At 44.5% G+C, this 21,260-nt stretch overlaps 1 pseudogene; it reads right to left on the bottom strand.

Moving 5' to 3' along the window:
• Positions 1 to 20,649, bottom strand: part of LOC116568127 — a 29,434-nt pseudogene extending 8,785 nt beyond the window's left edge.
• Positions 20,650 to 21,260: the final 611 nt, after the last annotated feature.

Here is a 21,260-nt window from a genome sequence, read left to right as displayed (position 1 = left end):
GGCTGCAACTCTCAAAGTCAGGGTTTCTTTCCAGGGAACCCAATTTTTTTTTTTTTAATAGTCTCCACACCCAACATAGAGCCCAGTACAAGGCTTCAACTCATGACCCTGAGATCAAGACCTGAGCTGAGATCAAGAGTCAGACACTTAACTGAGCCACCCAGTGTCCCCCACCACCAGAGAATCCAATCTTAAGTGGACGTGTTGACAAACTTGCTCAAGGTAACAGTGCAGATAAACGTGCTCCCCCTTATGTCATGGAGGCAGACAAAAGTGTTCTTGCAATAAATTATAAAATTTTAATTATTTAATTGAGAGTCAAACGGTTTAAAATGTGTACACTATAAGACAAATTCCCAGTTTTCCATGTGCTTTGGTTGCATAACCAACTACCCCAAACCTAGTGGTGTAAACAATGACTCTTCTATAATGCTCAGGGATTGCCAGGACCTTAGACGGGGTACAGTGGGGGTGATCGGTCTCTGCTCTATCTGGGGAACTCAGCTAGCAAGACCCCAATAGCTGGAGGCTGGAATCTTTTGGAGGCTTCTTCTCTTACACATCTGGCACTTAGGCTAGGATGACTCAAAAGTTAGGCTCAGTATATTGTAACTTGGGCATTTTACTCCCTGGCATCTGGGTTTCAAAAAGGAGAATCCTGAGAAAAAGCATTCCCCAAAGCCAAGGAAAAGGTACATGACTGTATGACCTTGCCTCAGAAGGCACGAATTGTCCCTTCTACTGTACTCTCCTGGTGAGAGCTGCACAAGTTCACCCAGATTTCAGGGAAGGGGATGTAGACCACACCCTTTGATGAGAGGAGTATCAAAGAATTTGCAACCATTTGTTTCTTTAAACCACACACCATTGGCAGGGATTTATCAAAGGGAACAGATACACTTGTCTAAGATCTATGTAAAAGGAAGTTTACCATAACAATGTTTATAATGCTGAAAAATTGCAAACAATCTAAATGCCCAATGACCCATAGGGATTGGTTAAATAATTTGTGGTACAGTGTGTCAATACTATGAAATATTATGTAGCTATTTTAAAAAATAATACAATATGATGGAAAGATTTTTATACTATATTGTGAGATGGAAAAAGTTGGTTGTAGACAGGGAACATAAGAAGGGGGAGTAGGAGAGAGAGAAGCAGGTTTCCTGCTGAGCAGGGAGCCCAGTGTGGGGCTTGATCCCAGGACCTTGGGATGATGACCTGAGCCTAAGGCAGACGCTTAACTGACTGAGCCACCCAGGAACCCCTCTCCTCTTAACCCAGAAAGGATTTGATCAGATTCATCATCTCAATGGGGGCAGAGAAAAGAGACAAAAAGAGCTATTTCCTCAGTGTTTTTGAACACTATACAATGTTCATCTTGCTGCCATGTCAAGTGAGATAATGGCTTTCCTGATTGTGTAAGCCAATGAGCAAAAGGATGTCTTGTTATTTGCAGCTGAAAGCATGCCATCGCAGAACATTCCAGGTACCAGGAGTAGATGAGGGAGAATGGGCTGCAGTTCTGTGTGGCTTCAGGAGAAAATAGATGGAGAGGAGGAACGCCAAGGGCTGACAGCAGAGAGGCCAATAGTGCCAAGTCATGACAAGATTATGCCATTGACGCTTCCAGGACCTCGTCCTGAGGGCAATGGGGAGCTGGCCAAGAGTTTTATTATTTCTTTTATTTTTTATTTTAAGTAAACTCTACACCATGCTCAGAACCCTAAAATCAAGGGTTGTCTGCTCTCCCAACTGAGCCAACCAGGTGCCTCTGACCCAGGAATTTTAAACAGTGAAGTGATTTGTTCAAATCCACGTGAGGAAAATCACTCTTGTAGCAAAGAACAATTTGTAGGACAGAGAGAGAGAGAGACAAAAAGAGAGAGAGAGCAAGAGCACGTGCGGGAGTGAGCGCGAGGAGATAGTTGGAGTACTCACGGGCGAGGGCAGAGAGGTGGGAGTAGGAGAAAGTCAAAGAGGTGGGAAAGAGGCAGAGCTGCCAGGCTGGGTGAGCAACTGAGTGTGGTAGAGGGGAGAGCGATGAGGCTCCTGCCAGGGTTCAGGCATGGGCATCTGGGGGAACGGAGGTGCCATGCACTGAGAAAGGCCATGCAAGAAGAGTTGTGTGGGCAATAAAGCTTGGTTTGGATGTGGTCTGTGCATGGTGCCCCAAGATGCTAGCAGTGTAGAGAAGGCTGCTGAGAGGCATCTGTTACCTTACTTCTGATAGCCACCTTGACTGGCTTTGGAGAACCATCCCCCAGACACTGGATAGAGGCTTTGGGGCTGGGGGGCGGTGGTATCTGCTATTGATTGGTCTAAAAGGTGGACCGTGATCAAGCCTGGACTATTAAATAGTCTCCCTGGAATCCAAACCTTGACTTGTCTCACAATTGAATTATTCATCCCCATCTGGTCTCCCTTGAACTTAGTGACTGGGCAAGGGCTTCTATGCAGGAAGTGTATTTGGGAAGTAATTCCAAGGAGCAGGTGAGAGGAACTGGGAAGAGAAATCTAATTCAACGTTATCACACTGGATGCTCCAACCCACAGGAATCTTCTGAGGAGGAAAGTGTGTCTCAGAATAGTCTGCAAGAGGGGGCAGGAAGATGTGAAGGGAGAGGCCAGCATCCATTGGCCCCTGAGCCCCCTGGGTAAGGGTGGACACCCCTGCGTCCCTGGCTTGCCCATGCAGGCATGCCCAGCAGGCTCCCACCGGGACCTCAGGTGGCAGCATCAGAAGCTGGGGCGGAAGTGAGAGGATGCAGTGCATCTCATTGGGAGATGAGACACTGACCTTGCAAAGTGGGTCAAAATCTGTACAGGAAAGACCACAGAGGCAGCGTGGGCGGGGCGGGGGGAGCGGGGGCAAGGGGTGTGGGTGAGGGGATGTGAGCCAGGGCACAAGAGATATCTGTCATGGGCCCCAAAAGGCTGCTGGGTCCTGATGTCTGGGTTTCCAGCAATCTTCCTCCCGTGTTCCCTCCAAGGCCTAGCGGTCCAGCTTTTCTCTTGGTTCTATAAGCCACACCATAATCTTCCAGCGAGTTCCTTTTGGGCTCACATTAGCCATAGTTTCTGTGGCTTATGGGAGAAAAATGCTAATGGATGAGTACCTGAGTTCACAGAGAGCAAACAAAAACTAGTGGAGAAAGTAATACAACATTTTCCTGTAGTTTCTCTTCAAAGGTCCCTTGATAAAATCAGAGGACTGAGGCTTGTCTCCTAAGGGCATAGCCTTCCTCTGAATCTGAGGAAGAACTTGAACCTTACGGGGAGAGCATACAGATATGCTTGCCTCTATCACCCATGCTTCATTCTGAGAACAGCAAAGATGGCCTGTATCGCCTCAAAAGCCCTGGGTGGGTACACTCCTAGGCCGAAACAGGGTCTTCACAGGACAGCTTCTAGGAGTGGGTCTGCTTAGACCAAGGTCTTGACCCTGAGTAAGGGGCTTCAGGAGTTTATGGGCACAGAATGGATTTAACACTGCAACTGAAGCATGAGGTCTTTGTGTGTGTGCACACATGTGTGTATGTGTGTGTGTGCACGGGTGCACTAGCTTCCACAGTGGAGATAGGGCCAGTGGTCACTGACCCCATGTCACTTTTGGGAAACCATGAAGAAAAGGCTGGGAGAGAAGACATCTTGGCAAATAAAGACAAATTGTGGAATACAGACATACCAAGCCGTGTGTTTGTTTTTTTCCTGTTCTAAGGGCAGTAAGCTTCGAAATCAGGTACCTGCACCCTCACAGGAGCTCCAAGTCTAATAAAGCTGACAGATACAAATATCAAGTTGAATAGAAAATCATAAGAGCTAAGATAGAGGGACACACTATGGAGTATTTTATCCTGGGAAATCCAGAGAGACTGTCTAAAGGAGGAAGTACCTGGCCGGGTCTTGAAGGATGGGGAAGAGTGTCCAGGCAGACAACAGGGAGTAGGGAATGGCAGACGGAGAATCAGCAGGGTAAAATCCCGGAGTGGAAAACAACACCGTGCCTTGGGGGACCCGGAGAGAGGTAATGGTAGGAGGTAGTGAGGGATTTTGTACTTGATCCTATAAGAAAAGGGGAGCCTTTGAGAATATCATTTGGGAAATAAGACTATTGTATGCATATTTTTATATATTTTAAAGAAAACATATGTGATATAAAAAAGTTTTGTTAAGAAGTTCAAGTGGTACAGAAAAAGTGGAAAGTGCAAGCCCTTGCTGTCTCCTACTCCCACCTAAACCTTAGGCAGCCTTAATAGCTAACTAGCTTACAGTTAGCCATTTCCTGCACATCCTCCCAAATGCTTTCTAGACGCCTCTACACACATTCACAGATACATCCTTTTTACTTCTAACAAATGAGTTTATGTTCTATGTGCTGTGCCGTGTACCTTGCTCTTTTATCTTAACAATATATCCTAGACCTCTTCCATGTTACATAAGGGGACAGCTCCTTCTCTGTAACAGCTTCATCGCACTGTGTAGCACAGGGAAACAAATCACCCTCCAAAATCATCGTGCCCATTTCCATAGTCCCGAAGCACAAGTCAGTGTTGCGGTTAGCTTTCCTCCCTGTCAACATTCTTGCAGTCTTTTTCATCTCGACGGTCTGATGTCTCATCGACAGTTTTGACAATCTGGTATCTCTTTGTTTTAATTTACGTTAATTAATTTAATTATAAGCGAGGTTGCTCATCTTTTTACTGCGTTTATTGACCATTTGTTTTTTCAGCAAACAGCTTATTTGTATCCTTTGTATGTTTTTACGTCTGTTAGTCATATCAACTTATAAAAATTATTTATATTTTGGGGCGCCTGGGTAGCTCAGGTGGTCCAGTGGCCGACTTTTGATTTCTGCTCAGGTTGTGATCTCGGGGTCCTGGGATCAAGCCACTCATTGGGCTCCATGCTCAATGGGGAGTCTGCTTGGGGTCTCCCTCTCTTCTCTCTCTGTCCCTCTCCCCACTCTATTTCTCTCTCCCTAAAACAAATAAACAAAATCTTCTTAAAAAATCATATATTTGGGGGGCACCTGGGTGGCTCAGTGGATTAAAGCCTCTGCTTTCAGCTCAGGTCATGGTCCCAGGGTCCTGGGATCGAGCCCCACATCGGGCTCTCTGCTCAGCGGGGAGCCTGCTTCCCTTCCTCTCTTTCTGCCTGCCTACTTGTGATCTCTGTCAATAAATGGATAAAATATTTTTTAAATCATATATTTTATATTAAAATACATATTTTATGTATTCTTATATAATATACAAATATATACTGTATATACATACATAATTATATATTATAATTATTTAAAATCTTTAAAAAATTATATATTTTTTATTCTTTTTAAAAATTATATATATTTTTTATTCTTTTAAAAATATATATTTTTTTATATTTATTTGATGGGTAGAGATCACAAGTAGGCAGAGAGGCAGGCAGAGAGAGAGGGAGAGGCAGGCTCCCCACTGAGCAGAGAACCCAATGTGGGGCTCAATCCCAGGACCATGGGATCATGACATGAGCTGAAGGCAGAGGCTTTAACCCACTGAGCCACCCAGGTGCCCCTAAATTATATGTATTTTTAAAAGGTTTTATTTATTTATTTGAGAAAGAGAGAAAGAGTGAAAGAGAAAGCATGAGCAGGGGGCAAAGGCAGAGGGAGAAGAAGAAGAAAACTCCCTGCTGAGCAAGAAGCCTGATAATGGGGCTTGCTCCATGACCCTGAGATCATGATCTGAGCTGAAGGCAGATGCTTAACCAACTGAGCCATCCAGGTGCCCCTAAAAATTATATTTTAATGAAATTTGACATTTGTTTTTAAGTTATAATAGTTTATATGTATATATAGGTATATTACTGTATGTGAAATATACATATATTATATATATACATGTTTATTAATTTATCTGTACATATATTAGATATTAAATATCTTTTGAGTTTGTTTACAGGATTTTTGCCATATTGAAATTCATAGTTTTCTATGTTCTCATATTTATCATTCATTTCTTTAGCAGCTTTTAGTTTAATGTCATCCTTAAATGTCTGTGCCCATTCCTAGGTTATGAAATAATTCATCAGTGTTTTCCTCCAGCACTTTTTTTTTTTTGTAAAGTCTTTTTTTTTTTTTTTTAAGATTTTATTTATTTATTTGACACAGAGAGAGAGATCACAAGTAAGCAGAGAGGCAGGCAGAGGGAAAGGGGGAAGCAGGCTCCCTGCCGAGCAGAGAGCCCGATTCGGGAGTTGATCCCAGGACCCTGAGATCATCACCCAAGCCCAAGGCAGAGGCTGTAACCCACTGAGCCACCCTGGCGCCCCCCTCCAGCACTTTTTTAAGAAAAGTTTTACTTTTTTATTTTTTTGTGCCATCTTCACCCCTGCATGGGGCTCAAACTCACAACTGTGAGATCAGGACTACCATGCCCCACTCAGTGAACCAGCCAGGCGCCCCTCCTCCAGCACTTTATGATTTCATCATTTATGTTAAAATCTTGATTCTGGGGCACCTGGGTGGCTCCGTCATTGGGCATCTGCCTTCAGCTCAGATCATGATCCCAGGGTCCTGGGATCGACCCCCGCATCAGGTTCCCTGCTCAGCGGTAAGCCTGCTTCTCCCCCACCCACTCCCCCTGTGTTTGTTCCCTCTCTCCCTGTGTCTCTCTCTGTGTCAAATAAATAAATAAATAAAATCTTAAAAAATAAATAAATAAAACAACCTGTGACCAGGGCCAGTGAAGATGTGGTGGCCTGGGCATGCTCATGGGTGCTGCTGGGACTCTACCTGGATCCAGCCCATTTGGAGGGGAGTGTGGCAACCTGTGCCAAGAGGATTCATGTGCTTTGGCCCTAAGTCCATTTCTGGGGCTTAACCTGAACAAATCATCAGAGAAGTGGACATTTACATACTAGGGAGTTCATCCCAACAAAATTAATAAGAAAGAAACATTGAAACAGTTGTAACAGCCATACGTTATGATTAGATAAATTAGTAATGCTTCAGTTAAATTACAGAATATTTTATGGCTATTAACAATCATATTTTCAAGAAATAGTCCGTGTTAGGGCACCTGGGTGGCTTAGTTGGTTAGGCCACTGCCTTCGGCTCAGGTTGTGATCCTGGAGACCCAGAATCAAGTCCCACATTGGGCTCCCACCTCTTCAGGGAGTCTGCTTCTCCCTTGGGCCTTGTCCCCTCTCATCTCTCACCCACTCTCTCTCTCAAATAAATAAAATCTTTTTAAAAAATAGTCAATGTTATAGAAAATGTTTATGATATAATTTTAGGTGAAAAACATAAGAATATAAGGTGCTTACATAGTATTAGACATTCCCCCCCTAATTTGTATCGCATGATGTGTATGTCTGTGTGTGATATATATATATATCAGTTAGGAGCTCTGAATTTGAGTGAGTCACATTTCCTCTCTATAAGTTGATTTTATCTTCTGTCAAATGGGGCACTGGGGTACTTACTTCATAAGGTTGTTGTGGAATTGAATAACATTGCACAATGACAGCAATAAAAACATGAAAAGAAATTAAAGACCAAAAAAAAAAAAAAAAAGAAAGAAAGAAAAAAAAGCCATGCCAACATGATGGGGTTGCAGATGTTTGGATTTTCTTCTTTAGAATATTTTGGTACTTTTCAAGTTTTCTAAAGTAGTACTATAATTAAGAAATAAGAGAATGTGTTTAGGTAAGTGAGCAAATTGTTTCTATTGTTCTTTAAATAGCAAGTTACATGGCTTGAATGTAAATGATTGAATGTTATATGAAAATATTAAAAATTTGAAAATACAGGGACACCTGGGTGGCTCAGTCAGTGAAGCCGCTGCCTCCGGCTCAAGTCATGATCCCAGGGTCCTGGGATAGAGTTCCACATCAGGCTCCTTGCTCAGCAGGGAGCCAGCTTCTCTCTCTGCCTCTGCCTGCTTGTGCCCTCTCTCTTTCTCCTTGACAAATAAATAAAATCTTTAAAAAAAATTGAAAATACATTCTAATAGTCAAAAAATGTTTAAAATATCTGTATACTTAAGAAAAGAGTTATCTGCTGTCCCACAGCAACCCCCAGGGCCCATCTGTGACCATTTTGTTACATTCCTTTTTCCTAATGTGATTTTGGAGATTGAAAAAGGTTCCACACCTGGTGACTTAATTTGGATCTGACAGAAACCTAATCCAAAGTGGCTTATGCAAAACAGGACATTTTTTGGCTCAAGTAGCTGAAAAGCTCAGGGCAAGTAGCTGAAAAGCTCAGGGCTAGTGCTAGCTTTGGATCTGGCAGGGTCCAGGGCCTCCAATATTACCCTTACCTGTGTGTTTCTAACTTTTGGCTCTGCTTTCTTTGGCACGGGCTTCATTCGCAGACAGGATTCTTCCCAGAGAAAGCCTCAAAGATGGCCACAGTGGTTCCAGCCTTACATTCTACCGCTTGGTAATTCCCATGGAAAAGCAGCATTTCTCTCCTGGTAACTCTGCCAAGAATCCCAGGTCTTCCTCTGGTTGGCCTGATGTGGATCATGTGACTGCCTAAGAGCCAATCACTGTGCTCAGGGTCATAGAATGCTCTGATTGGTCAGGGATCCTGAGGTTTCCACCTCACTTGGAGCCAAGAGTAAGACAGAGTGAGTTCCTGAGAGGGAAAAAGCAAGACTTGTCACCAAAGAAGGGGAATGAATGCTGAACAGGCAAAATAATATAGGGGGCCACCACCCTGCCTTAGTGCTTCTAGAAGAATACATGTTTACTGACTGAAGAACACTCTCCTTTTCAGGGCTTCACATAAAATTGGGGTGCCTGCATCCCTGCCAGGGGCTCTGCATGTGGATGGTGTGAACATCCCTAGAAGGCTTGAGTGTTGCTCAGCCCTCGTCCCAGCGGCTGACCCACATGTAGCTTCACACTGGTGAGCTGGTGAGTTTCTTAAGTTACTTTGGGGTTTCAGTAAATCAAGTGAACATTTTAAAAAGAGAGCAAAGTTTGCTATGTGTCATAAAAGGGTAGGAGAACAGGACTGGGTGGGAAGAGAGGCTGTGGGGCAGGACAGAGCGAGTCAGGAAACTTTAGCTCGTGGCTCAGGGCAAGAAGGGACCCATATTCTGAGGGACAACCCTAAGCCAGACACTTCCACAAACGTACACATATACTCTTCACACCCACCCAAGAGGGACGTGATATTAGTATCCCCATTTTATAGATGAGGGAACTGAGGCACAAGGAAGGAAAAACACTTGTCAAAGCCACTCAGGGAACAGTAGCAAAAAAAAAGAGGGGGACTCAAGCGCAGGTCCATCTGCCTTCTTTTTTTTCTGCTCTATTTTGCTGGCTCAGGAACTCACAGAGACTCTTTCAGATTTCAAATGGAACCCCAAATGCTATCCCTAGTCCCAGCCCTCTCCAAATATTTCTTCCTACAGCAGGTAGAGCTAACCAGGAGGCTGAATTCTCCATGCAATGTTAACAGCCCTGTTTGTTATATTGGTCCGCTATATTAGCAGCTTCTTCTCTCCCTTACTCACTTCTGTTTGCCATCTACCACCTCTGCAACTACATCCCTTCTCCTGTGCCTCAGTTTCCCAGGGAAGAACTCTATTGCTGCTACAGTCCAAGTAGAAGAGAACTCACCCTCTTTATTAATCCATTCATTTGACTATTTATTCATTCAACAAACGCTCAGTAAGCTTATATGGCTGTCAGGCTTGTGATGAGAGCTCAGTGAGACAGCTCCTGCCCTCAGGGGAATTTGTCATCTTGTGGTGGTGGGGGAGGGTGATCACAGCATGTTAGCAAGTTGTTATCAGTGCCATGAGATCTGTAGGGCACCTAACTCAACCCAGGCAAGCTGCGATGGGCTGGGAGCCAGGGAAAGCTTTCTGAAGAGGTAACACTTGAGGATGCCTTTATTTATTTATTTATTTATTTTAAAGATTTATCTATTGAGGGGCGCCTGGATGGCTCATTGGGTTAAAGCCTCTGCCTTCTGCTCAGGTCATGATCCCACGGTCCTGGGATTGAGCCCCACATTGGGCTCTCTGCTCCATGGGGACCCTGCTTCCTCCTCTTCCTCTGCCTGCCTCTCTGCCTACTTGTGATCTCTATCTGTCAAATAAATAAATAAAATCTTTAAAAAAATGATTTATCTATTGATTTGAGAGTTAGAGGGAGAGCGATCGAGGGAGCAAGAGAGAGAGCAAGCGTGAGCAGGGGGAGCAGCAGAGGGAGAGAATCCTAAGCAGACCACACCCCCAACCAAGTGTGGAGCCTGATGTGGGGCTCCATCCCACAACACTGGGATCAGGACCTGAGCTGAAATCAAGAGTCAAACATCCAGCTGACTAAGCCACCCAGGTGCCCTGAGGACGCTGGGACAGAATGTCATATTTATGTCTATCATTTTCAAATAATCTTCTTCTTCTTCATTTTTCTTTTTTGTATTTGGAGTGATTCTCCCTAATAAGTCCCACCTTCCCAGGATAGAAGATGGAACACCAAATCCGAACCTCTCTTGCACATTGAAGGCAGACATGTGACATAGGCTCTGCATACGCATTTGTCCAGAACTTTGATCCAGGACAGAGTGACATGAGGGCATAGCACCTTACTGGAGCAGGTGGTGTGAGGGACAGCCGGCATGGCAGGGCTGAGTCCCTGACACACATGTGGCATAGGTGCTTGTGACACAGCCACACCAGCTGCCACTGAAGTTGAGGTGCTAGCTTCGGTGTTGGTAGTGGCGGCGACAGCATGTTCTCCAATGGCCGGTTCTGCAGTGTGTCCCGAGGAGTGAAGTGCATTACCAAGTCTGTTCCTCTCGCTCCTGATGATTCTCTGAACTCCCTCACAACCTGCATTGCACCCCAATTCTGCTTTTGCATGCCTGACTGGATTCCATTGCTGACAACCAAAAGTGCAGCATGAAGCACAGAGGGAGGCAATGTCTGGGGGGCGATGACGTGTAGTGGGGCCAGATCATGGAGGACCAGAACCAGCTCAAGGGCTAGGCTGCCGGCAGCGGGGAGCTCCCAAAGGATGCTGCAGAGGAGGGACAAGGCCTGGGCACAACTTTGTGGAGGCCAAGGGGAACATGGATACAGACTTAGAAATCACAAGGTTGGAGGATAGGATCCTTATTTTCAAATCCACAGAGGGTTAGTTTTTAAAGTTTGAAAGAGGGATTATAGAGAAATGTTTAAGAAAATGGACTCGGTCCATGCTCTGTGCCTCAGTTTCTTCATCTATAAAATGGGAAATAAGTGTACCTATCTCATGTTTTGAAGATTAAATTAGTTAGGGGTGCCTGGCTGGCTCAGTCGGTAGAGCACGCAACTTTTTTTTTTTTTTTTAAGATTTTATTTATTTGACACAGAGAGAGAGACAGTGAGAGAAGGAACACAAGCAAGGGGAGTGGGAGAGGGAGAATCAGGCTTCCTGCTGAACAGGGAGCCTGATTCTGAGCTTGATCCCAGGACCCTGGAAGATCATGACCTGAGCCAAAGGCAGTCGCCTAGTGACTGAACCACCCAGGTGCTCCTAGAGCACACAACTCTTGATTTCAGGGTTGTGAGTCTGAGCCCTCACATTGGGGGTAGAGATTACTTAAAAATAAAATCTTTTTTAAAATTTAAATTTATTTATTTATTTTAGAGAGCAAGAGCAAGCCAGAGAAGGGGCAGGGGAATGGGATAAAGGAGAGGGAGAGAGAATCTGAAGTAGACCTGGACTGGATGTGGAGCCAGATGTAGGGTTCCAACCCATGACCACACAGTCATGACCTGAGCAGAAACCAAGAGTAGACAATTAACTAACAGAGATACCCAGGACCCCCAAAATAAAACCTTTTAAAATTTATTTTATTATTTATTTATTTAAGATTTTATTTCTTTATTTGACAGAGAGAGAGATAGCTAGGGAGGGAACACAGGCAGGGGGAGTGGGTGATGGAGAAGCAGGTTTCCTGCTGAGTGGGGAGCCCAATACAGGGCTTGATCCCAGGACCCTGACCTGAGCTGAAAGCAGACATTTAACTACTGAGCCACCCAGACACCCCATAAAAACCTTTTTTAAAAAAGGATTAAATTAGTTGATATTATGAAATGCTTAGAACAGTGCCTATTTACTAAAGAGTAAATACTTTGTAAATGTTAGCTATCATTATTGGGAGAAATATTGAAAAGGCTGGGACTTAGTATGGGACTTAGAGTGACATGTTTCTGATCCTTGTTTTGTCACAGCTGTGATGTGTGACCCGAACAATATGCTTCCTCCTTTCATCCTTTCTGGCTGCTCTTTTCTACATCTTCTTCCTGGCTTTTCATCTTCTACTTCTTAACTGGCGGCGGGGGGCTGGGGAGGGCTTCCCTAGGGCTCGTCCTGGGCCTCTCCACTCTTCAGTCTTCACTCCGTCCCCAGGCCAGGTCCTCTGTTCTCAAGGCTTCTATCACCTCCTTGAAGGTTCTGGTCCTGCATTGCTGCCTGTTTCCTGGACAGCTCCACTAGATATATATAATACATCAAAGAGAATTTATCATTCACTATCAGGCCAGGCTTACAATCCCCTTCCTAGAAGATGACACCACTATCACCCACTTAGATGCCAGACAGAACAGAAGCCCCGGTTCTCTATGGGCCTCAAATCTTATTTGTTACTAAATCCTGCTCACTCCACCCTCTCAGACTATCTTGTTTACTTATCACAGCCTCTACCCTAGTCCAAGCCCTCCTCCTCTCACCAGGACCTTTGCACCAGCCTTCTCACTGGGTTCACTGCTTCCAGGCCTGCTTTCTCTGCTTCATGTTATATGGATGGTTTTGGGTGTGATCAAGGGGGACTTATTCTAGAAATTCAAGTTTAGTTTAATATCTTAAAATAGATCAATATAATTTATTATACTTACAGAACAAGATAAATAGGATCATTTCAATAAATAGAGAAAAAGGACATTTAATAACATTCAATACCAGTTACAATAAAACTCAACAAACTATCAATAGAAGGGAACTTCTTCAGTCTGAGAAAGGACACCCACAATATCCTGTAGCTAAGATTATATTTAATGGAAAGTATCAAACATTTTCTTCCTGATGTCAGGAACAAAGCAAGAATGTTCTAGCACACCAGTTTTGTTCAGCCATTATACTAACAACTCTCTCTCTGTCTATACTAGCAAGGGTGATAAGGCAAGAAAAAGCAATAGAATGGGGTGCCTAGCTGACTTGGTTGATAGAGCATATAATAATTGACCTCAGGATTGTGAGTTTGAGCCCCATATTGAGCCCCATATTGGGTATAGAGGTTACTTAAGAATAAAATCTTTGGTATGCCTGGGTGGCTCTGTCAGTTAAGCATCTGCCTTCAGCTTGGGTCATGATCCTGGGATCCTGGGATCAAGTCCCACTTCAGGCTCCTTGCTTAGCAGGGAGGCTGCTTCTCTCTCTGCCTGTCACTCCACCTGCTTGTGCTCTCACTGTCTCTGACAAAGAAATAAATGAAATCTTTAAAAAAATATTTAGGGGCACTTGGGTGGTTCAGTGGGCTAAGCATCTGACTTGTAATTTCAGTTCAGGTCATGATCTCAGAGTTCTGAGATCAAGCCCCACATTGGGCTCTGTGCTCAGCCAGGAGTCTGCTTCAGATTCTCTCCCACTGTCCCTCCCCTCACTGGCTTCTCTCTCTTTCTGTAAAATAAATAAATAAATCTTTAAAAAAATAAAATCTTTAAAAATATATTTCTTTCTTTTTAAATTTTATTTATTTATTTGACAGACAGAGATCACAAGTAGGCTGAGAGGCAGGCAGAGAGAGAGGGGGAAGCAGGCTCCCTGCTGAGCAGAGAGCCCGATGTGGGGCTTGATCCCAGGGCTCTGAGATCAAGACCTGAGCCGAAGGCAGAGGCTTAACCCACTGAGCCACCCAGGTGCCCCCCACAAATATTTCTAAATGAAGTATTAGAATGAATTCAAGATAGTTCCTAGATATAGGACAATATGCAAAAATAATTATATATTTTTAAAAAGATTTTATTTATTTATTTGAGAGAAAGAGAGCATAAGTGGGGGAAGGGGACAAGAAAGGAGCAGAGGAAGAAACTGACTGCCCACTGAGCAGGGGTCCAATGCAGGGCTTGATGCCAGGACTCCAAGATCATGAATGACCTCAGCCAAAGTCAGACACTCAACCAACTGGGCCACCCAGGCACCCCCAAAATAATTATATATATATATATACACACACATACACACACACACATACATATTTATGTATGTATATATATATACATATTAGCAATATATATATATATATATATATATATATATATTAGCAGCAAACAATTAGAAAATAAAATTTGAGTGCCTAGATGGCTCCATCAGTTAAGTGTCCAACTCTTGATATCAGCTCAAGTCTTGATCTCTGGGTCATGAGCTCAAGCCCCACATCGGGCTCTATGCTGGACATGGAAAGTACACTTTTTTTTTTTAAGATTTTTTTTTTAATTTATTTGACAGACAGAGATCACAAGTAGGCAGAGAGGCAGGCAGAGAGGGAGGCGGAAGCAGGCTCCCCACTGAGCAGAGAGCCCGATGCGGACCTCTATCCCAGGACCCTGAGATCATGACCTGAGCCAAAGGCAGAGGCTTTAACCCACTGAGCCACCCAGGTGCCCCTGGAAAGTACATTTAAAAAAAAAAATGAAATTTGAAAATAATACTATTTACAATGGCATACAAAAACATCAGGAATAAATGTAATATGCATAAGACCCTTACTCTATACACTGTAAATATTGCTGCAAGAAATAAAAAAAGACCTAAGTGAATGGAAAAAGAAAGAAAATACCATGTTCACGGATTGGAAGATTCATTGGAATATGAATTCTTCTCAAACTGGCCTTATAGACTCAATGCAATTTCAATAAAAATTCCAATAGATTTTTTTAAGTTAACCCTCTGATTTTAAATTGATATGAAAATGTGAAGAAACTAAACTGATAGTGCATTGTTGGAGAAGAAAAGCCTGAGGAGTTATACTACTATATATAAAAACTTACTATAAAATTTTAACAATTAAGACAGTATAGTATTGGCATAGACAAGTAGACCAAAGATGCAGAATAGAGAACCCAGAAATAGACTCACACATGTATTATTACTTGCTATATGAAAAAAAGGCCACTACAATTCACTGGAAGGAAAACAGTAGGGGCGCCTGGGTGGCTCAATGGGTTAAGCCTCTGCCTTCCAATCAGGTCATGATCCAAGGGACTTGGGATCAAGCCCTGAATCCAGTTCTCTGCTCCTCGGGGAGCCTGCTCCCTCCTCTCTCTCTGCCCGCCTCTCTGCCTTCTTGTGACCTCTGTCTGTCAAATAAATAAATAAAATCTTTAAAACAAACAAACAAGAAACTAAACTAAATAAGAGACTTAACCAGAACCTTAACAAATTACCAATAAGCATATGAAGGGTACTTCACATCATTAGTTCTCAGTGAAATGCAAATTTTTTAAAAGATTTTTAAAATTTTATTTTTTTTTTTTTTTTGTTATGTTATGTTAGTCACCATACAGTACATCATTAGTTTTTTTTTTTTTTAAGATTTTATTTATTTATTTGACAGAGAGAGCTCATAAGTAGGCAGAGAGGCAGGTAGAGAGTGAGGGAGGAAGCAGGCTCCCTGCGGAGCAGAGAGCCTGATGCAGGACTCGGGGCTAGATCCCAGGACCCTGAGATCATGACCTGAGCCGAATGCAGAGGCTTAACCCACTGAGCCATACATCATTAGTTTTTGATGGTGTGTCCCACAATTCATTGTTTGCGTATAACACCCAATGCTCGTGTATAACACCCAATGCTCTAGGCAATAGGAGCCCTCCTTAATACCCATCACGGGCTCACCCATCCCCCACACCCTCCCTTCAGTTTGTTTCCTGGAGTCCATAGTCTCTCATGGTTTGTCTAAAAATGTATTTTCTGGGGAGCCTTTGGTGGCTCAGTTGGTTAAGCATCTGCCTTTGACTCAGGTCATGATCCCATGTCTGTCTGGCTCGCTGCTCAGCAGGAAGTCTGTCCCCCTCTCCCTCCATCCTTCCCTCTGCTCATGGTCACTCTCTCTCTATCTCAAATGAATAAGTAAGAAGTTTAAAATTTTTTTTATTTTCTTTAGTAATCTCTACACCAAATGTGGGGCTTGAGCTCATGACTCTGAGACAATGACTGAGCCAGCCAGGTGCCCCAGTGAAATGCAAATTTAAATGACAATGAGATGCTATTATACACACTTATCAGAGCAGCTAAAATGAAATGGACCAATATTTCTAATTGTTTGCAAGGATGTAGAGCAACCAGAACTCCCATACATTGTTAGCAGGAAAATACACTGATACCATACTTTGAAAACTGGCAGTATTTACTGAGGTTCAATGTATATGTCCCAGGAATTCCACTACTGGATACACACCCAACAGAAATGAGGGTGTCTATGTGCACCAAAAGCAAGCAAGATACAAGAATATTCACAGCAGCATTATTTATAAGAGCCAAAAATTGGAAGCACTGACATGTCCATTAACAGTAGAATGGATAAATAAAAAATATATGTATTCACAAAGACACACATGCACGCAAATGCACACACTAAATTACACAGCCCTGGGTAGGAAAAGACAATTGCCAATTGCTGCAACACAGATGAATCTTTTGAGCAAAATGTAGGGCAAAAGAATCCAGGCACAAACAAGTGCATGCTATAGGATTCTATTTATATGGAGCTCAAAAACAAGCAAAAATAAATATATAGTGGTAAAAATCAAAATAGTGGTTACTTCTTGGGGGTATGGCTGGGTATGGGCATGAGAGAACTTTCCAGGCATGAGAAATGTTCTGAGTCTTGATCTGAATGGTGGTTATAATTTACCAAGCCGTACATTTGAGATTTGGGCAATCTACTATTTGTAAGCTATACCTCAATTTTTTAAAAGCCTTAAAAAGTTTAAAATGTCAATGTCCATCAGTGTATCCCATTGCTTACAGGAGAAAATCCAGATTCATTTTCAGACCACTGATCCCCACTGTCATTAGCTCATGGCATGGCTTCCACCATCCCCCTAATAGACCATAAGCTCCACAAGGTCAGGACCATGACTGAACAGAGCCGAACTGCACATTTTGTGGCCATAACCCCAACTCCTAGCACAGTCCCTGGCAAACAGCAGAAGCTCAATCAATACATATTTTAAGTAAATTAGTGGATGAGTAGTGGCTTTATCTTGTTCCAATACTAACACTTCTTTTTTTTTTTTTTTTTTTTTTTTAAAGATTTTATTTATTTTTCAGAGACAGAGGGAGAGAGCGCGAGCGAGCACAGGCAGACAGAGAGGCAGGCAGAGGCAGAGGGAGAAGCAGGCTCCCTGCCGAGCAAGGAGCCCGATGTGGGACTCGATCCCAGGACCCTGGGATCATGACCCGAGCCGAAGGCAGCTGCTTAACCAACTGAGCCACCCAGGCGTCCCCAATACTAACACTTCTAAGCTCCCTCTCCACCTCCCCCAAGAGGTTCCTGGAACCTTCCCAGCTCTCTCCAGCCCTGCAGAGTGGCTCACTCTTGCCCAACAGGTGTATTCCTGCATCCCCTTCAGCCTTTCTGGAATATCCTTTCCCCTTTCTTGTCCCACAAACTGCTGCTCCAAACCCTTCTAAGCCCATCGACAACTCCCTCCTTCATGATCTTAAAACTTGAATACAGCACACAAATCACCATGTCTTTATTTCCACGGCTCCACGACTCCCTGATTTTGAGACCTTAGACAAGTCACCTAACTCTCTGGGTTGGTGATTCAGTGTGGACACTCCCACCAAGATTTATTCTTTTCCCTTGTGCCCAGAAGCCTGACCTCAATGGACGATATCACTGAAAAACATTGCCTTCTGTTTCCCTATGGATTCAAACAATGGGAAGTCCCAGCAGGAAGGAGAGAAAAGGGAACTCATTCTTCACCTCCTAACCCCATTTTCCACAGCCATGGCTCTCATCAGGTACCCCCACTTTCACAACCCCAGCTTCACTAGTTGTTAGTGAGAGCCCTTCTCACTTCTTTTCCCTTCAGACCCATAGGTGGTAACGGCTCCCCACTGTTGCTAACCTTCGGGGCACCCCACCAACCCTTGTAGGTTTCCCTCACTCTTGCCACTTCTGTAAATTGTCCTTTTATGTGACTCTGCAAGAAACCCTTCAGTTGCCATCTGTTTCCTACTGGGACCCAGTGTCACATTTCCCTAACCCTCAATTTGTTCATTTGTAAACAAGGAGGCAACTGTGATGATTGAATGAGGTCGTGTGTTTGCAGTGCTTAGTAAAATGCTAGCCTTTGCATGAGTGCTCAACGACCATAAACTACCTTTATAATTATGATTTTGCTCTAATGTTATCCTGCTTCATTTGATGGAGGCCCAATAAATATTGCTGAGTGAAAGAAAATGAACAAATGAACAAGTGAGCAGTGACAGAGAGCAAGACAAGAGTCACTATGTTACTCATAGACTTTGTGTTTAGCTGAAGAACTTTCTTGAGGTAGTGAGCCTCCCAAGTGTGGAGGTGTGCAAACTCTGGAGGTAGAGATAATCAACTGATGGTGTTGAAACAAAGTGCAGCAAAGCAGTGGCATGGAGCAGGGGAAGTTGGTTAAACTTTCTGAGACCTTTCCAGCTCCAAGAGTCTGCAGTTCTCTGACCCTAGGAGTCATAGGAAGAGAAAATAGAAAATCCTTTGCGGGTACCTGGATGGCTCAGCGGGGTGAAACCTCTGCCTTCCACTCAGGTAGTGATCTCAGGGTCCTGGGATCGAGCCCCATATCAAGCCCCACATCGAGCTCCACATCGAGCTCTGCTCAGCGGGGACCCTGCTTCCCCCTTTCTCTCTCTGCCCTCCTCTCTGCCTACTTGTGATCTCTCTCTGTCAAATAAATAAATAAATAAATCTTAAAAAAAAAAAAGAAAGAAAGAAAAAATCCTTTGGCTTAGGTTTGGAAGAAGATCTACACAGGGCAGATCTACACATAGACTCACAGTATTTTGGTTCAGCTTTTAAATACCACCCAGTTGGCTAGCCTCATTTACAGAGAAGCAAATGAAGCCCAGAGAGGGTAAGACACTAGTCCAAAGTCACATGGACAGGCCAGAGCCCCGTGGTCCTAACTCCCAGCCTGCTTAGGCCTCTACATGCGTCAGGGCTCAGAAGAAAATACACAAAAAATTTTTCTTAAAGGAGAAAATGGGGCATCTGTGCAGTTCAGTTGGTCAAGTGTCCAACTCTTGATTTTGGCTCTGGTCATCATCTCAGAGTGGTGAGATCGAGCCCTACGTTGGGTTCTATGCTCAGCGGGGAGTCTGCCCGAGATTCTCTCCCTCTCCCTCTGCCCCACCCTCCTCTGCTCACTCTTTCTCTCTCGCTCTCTCAAATAAATAAATCTCTTTAAAATAAGAGAAGAAGATGTTTTCCTCTTACAAATTCTACAAAATGACTTCTCTCCATACCTTTGCAGAATCAGACGCACATAACAGCAATAAGTCAGTGGGCTGGCAAGGATCCCGGCTCGAGGTAGGGAGGGGGCATCATGTGAGATCCTCACCAGACAAGACCTGGGATGGGGGTGGAGAGAGGAGCATGTCTTCACCTTCTGGGGACTACTGGGACAGAGAGAACAGATGTGGTTAGTGTGGCCCAGAGCAGAGCAGGGACCTCTGGGAATAGCTACAAGGAGTGAGCTCCCAGAACTTTCCAACAGAGTGATCCATGGCGGGAGTGAGCTCCTCAGTCCCTCTGGGGGCACAGCAAGGGCTTTGGAAAGGGACTTTGTTTCCAGGTGAGGGAGAGGAACGAAGACAGAGTCTCTGAGGTTCCTTCCCCAAGCCAAAAGATTTCAGGATCTTTTTTTTTTTTTTTAAGATTTTATTTATTTGATAGAGATCACAAGTAGGCAGAGAGGCAGGCAGAGAGGCAGGCAGAGAGAGAGAGAGAGGAGGAAGCAGGCTCCCCGCTGAGCAGAGAGCCCAATGCGGGACTCGATCCCAGGACCCTGAGATCACAACCTGAGCCGAAGGCAGAGGTTTAAGCCACTGAGCCACCCAGGTGCCCCAAGATTTCAGGATCTTAAGGTTGAAAAAAGTCAAATTCATCTGGTTTAATGTCCCCCACAGGGCGCTGGAAGCATTGCTACAACACCCAGTTGACAGCCGAGATTTATCTGGAGCCCTCCCACCTGGACCCCTCCTGGGGCCTCCCACTGCTCTCCCCATCCCCTCCCCTGCCCCACCTAGACGCCAGGGTAGCAGTAATGAGGAATTACCAGATCACACTCCCCTTAAGGCCCTCTGGGGTCTTGGTTCACAGGCCCTTCTGTTCTGGCCTTTGCCTGCTCTCTGACCACTGTCCTGGAACTCTCCTTCATTCCACGACACGAGGCTGGCCTTCTTTCTGTGCCTTAGACAAGCTAAGCTCATTTCTGCCTCAGGGATTTTCACTTGCTGTTGCTCTATCTGGAATGTTCTTCCTGCAAATCATACCACACCTCCTCAGTGCTGAGGGGTACCACCTAGGCTCCCCTTTAGGGCAGAGGTGCTCACTCCCCCGTCTGCTCTCAGTTGAGACTCTGTTGGAATGTCTCCTCTGAAGAGAGCCAGCCTGCCCAAAGTCTTGCCCCGTCCAGCGAGCAGCTAGCTACCCAGTGGCGGCTCAGTGTGAGGGCACAAAGGCCGGGCTTGTTGCCTGGAACTGGGACAGCTTGGAGAGGCTCTCCTTGCTCCTAGATTTCCGGGGGTCAGCAGAGGCTTTTGTTGTGACTTGAGTGCACAGTCCTCCCTCCTTTACTCTGCCCTGCTTCTCTCACTCACTCACCTCTTCCTGCCTACGGCTCTCCATCTTAGCATCTGCTTCTGGGAGGTGGACTGAGGTAGCCTGGTGGGTATCTTCATCTGAGTCTCTGCTCAGACGTTACCCTCCTCGGCCTCCTCCTAGTTCACTGTGGGGCATGTCGCCCCATCTTTCTGTCCCTGTATCCTATTCTGTATGTATCAACTTTTGAAACTACCTCTTATTTTTCTTTGTTTCATTCCCCTGCTGTCTCTCTCCCAGATGAGAGTTACCATCAGTTTCACAAAAGCTGCTGCCTTGTCTTCCCTGTGCCCCAGGGCCAATACCAGGGCCTGGTTCGAAACTGATGCCCAGCAAATATTTGCGGACCCCACCGATGTGGGTGAGGGAGTGAGCAGGTGATGGA

This window comes from Mustela erminea, chromosome 10 (assembly GCF_009829155.1).
Source record: "Mustela erminea isolate mMusErm1 chromosome 10, mMusErm1.Pri, whole genome shotgun sequence".
Lineage (NCBI taxonomy): Eukaryota > Metazoa > Chordata > Mammalia > Carnivora > Mustelidae > Mustela > Mustela erminea.
The sequence above is the reverse complement of the archived record's forward strand: the minus strand, read 5'-3'. Positions and strand labels throughout refer to the sequence as shown.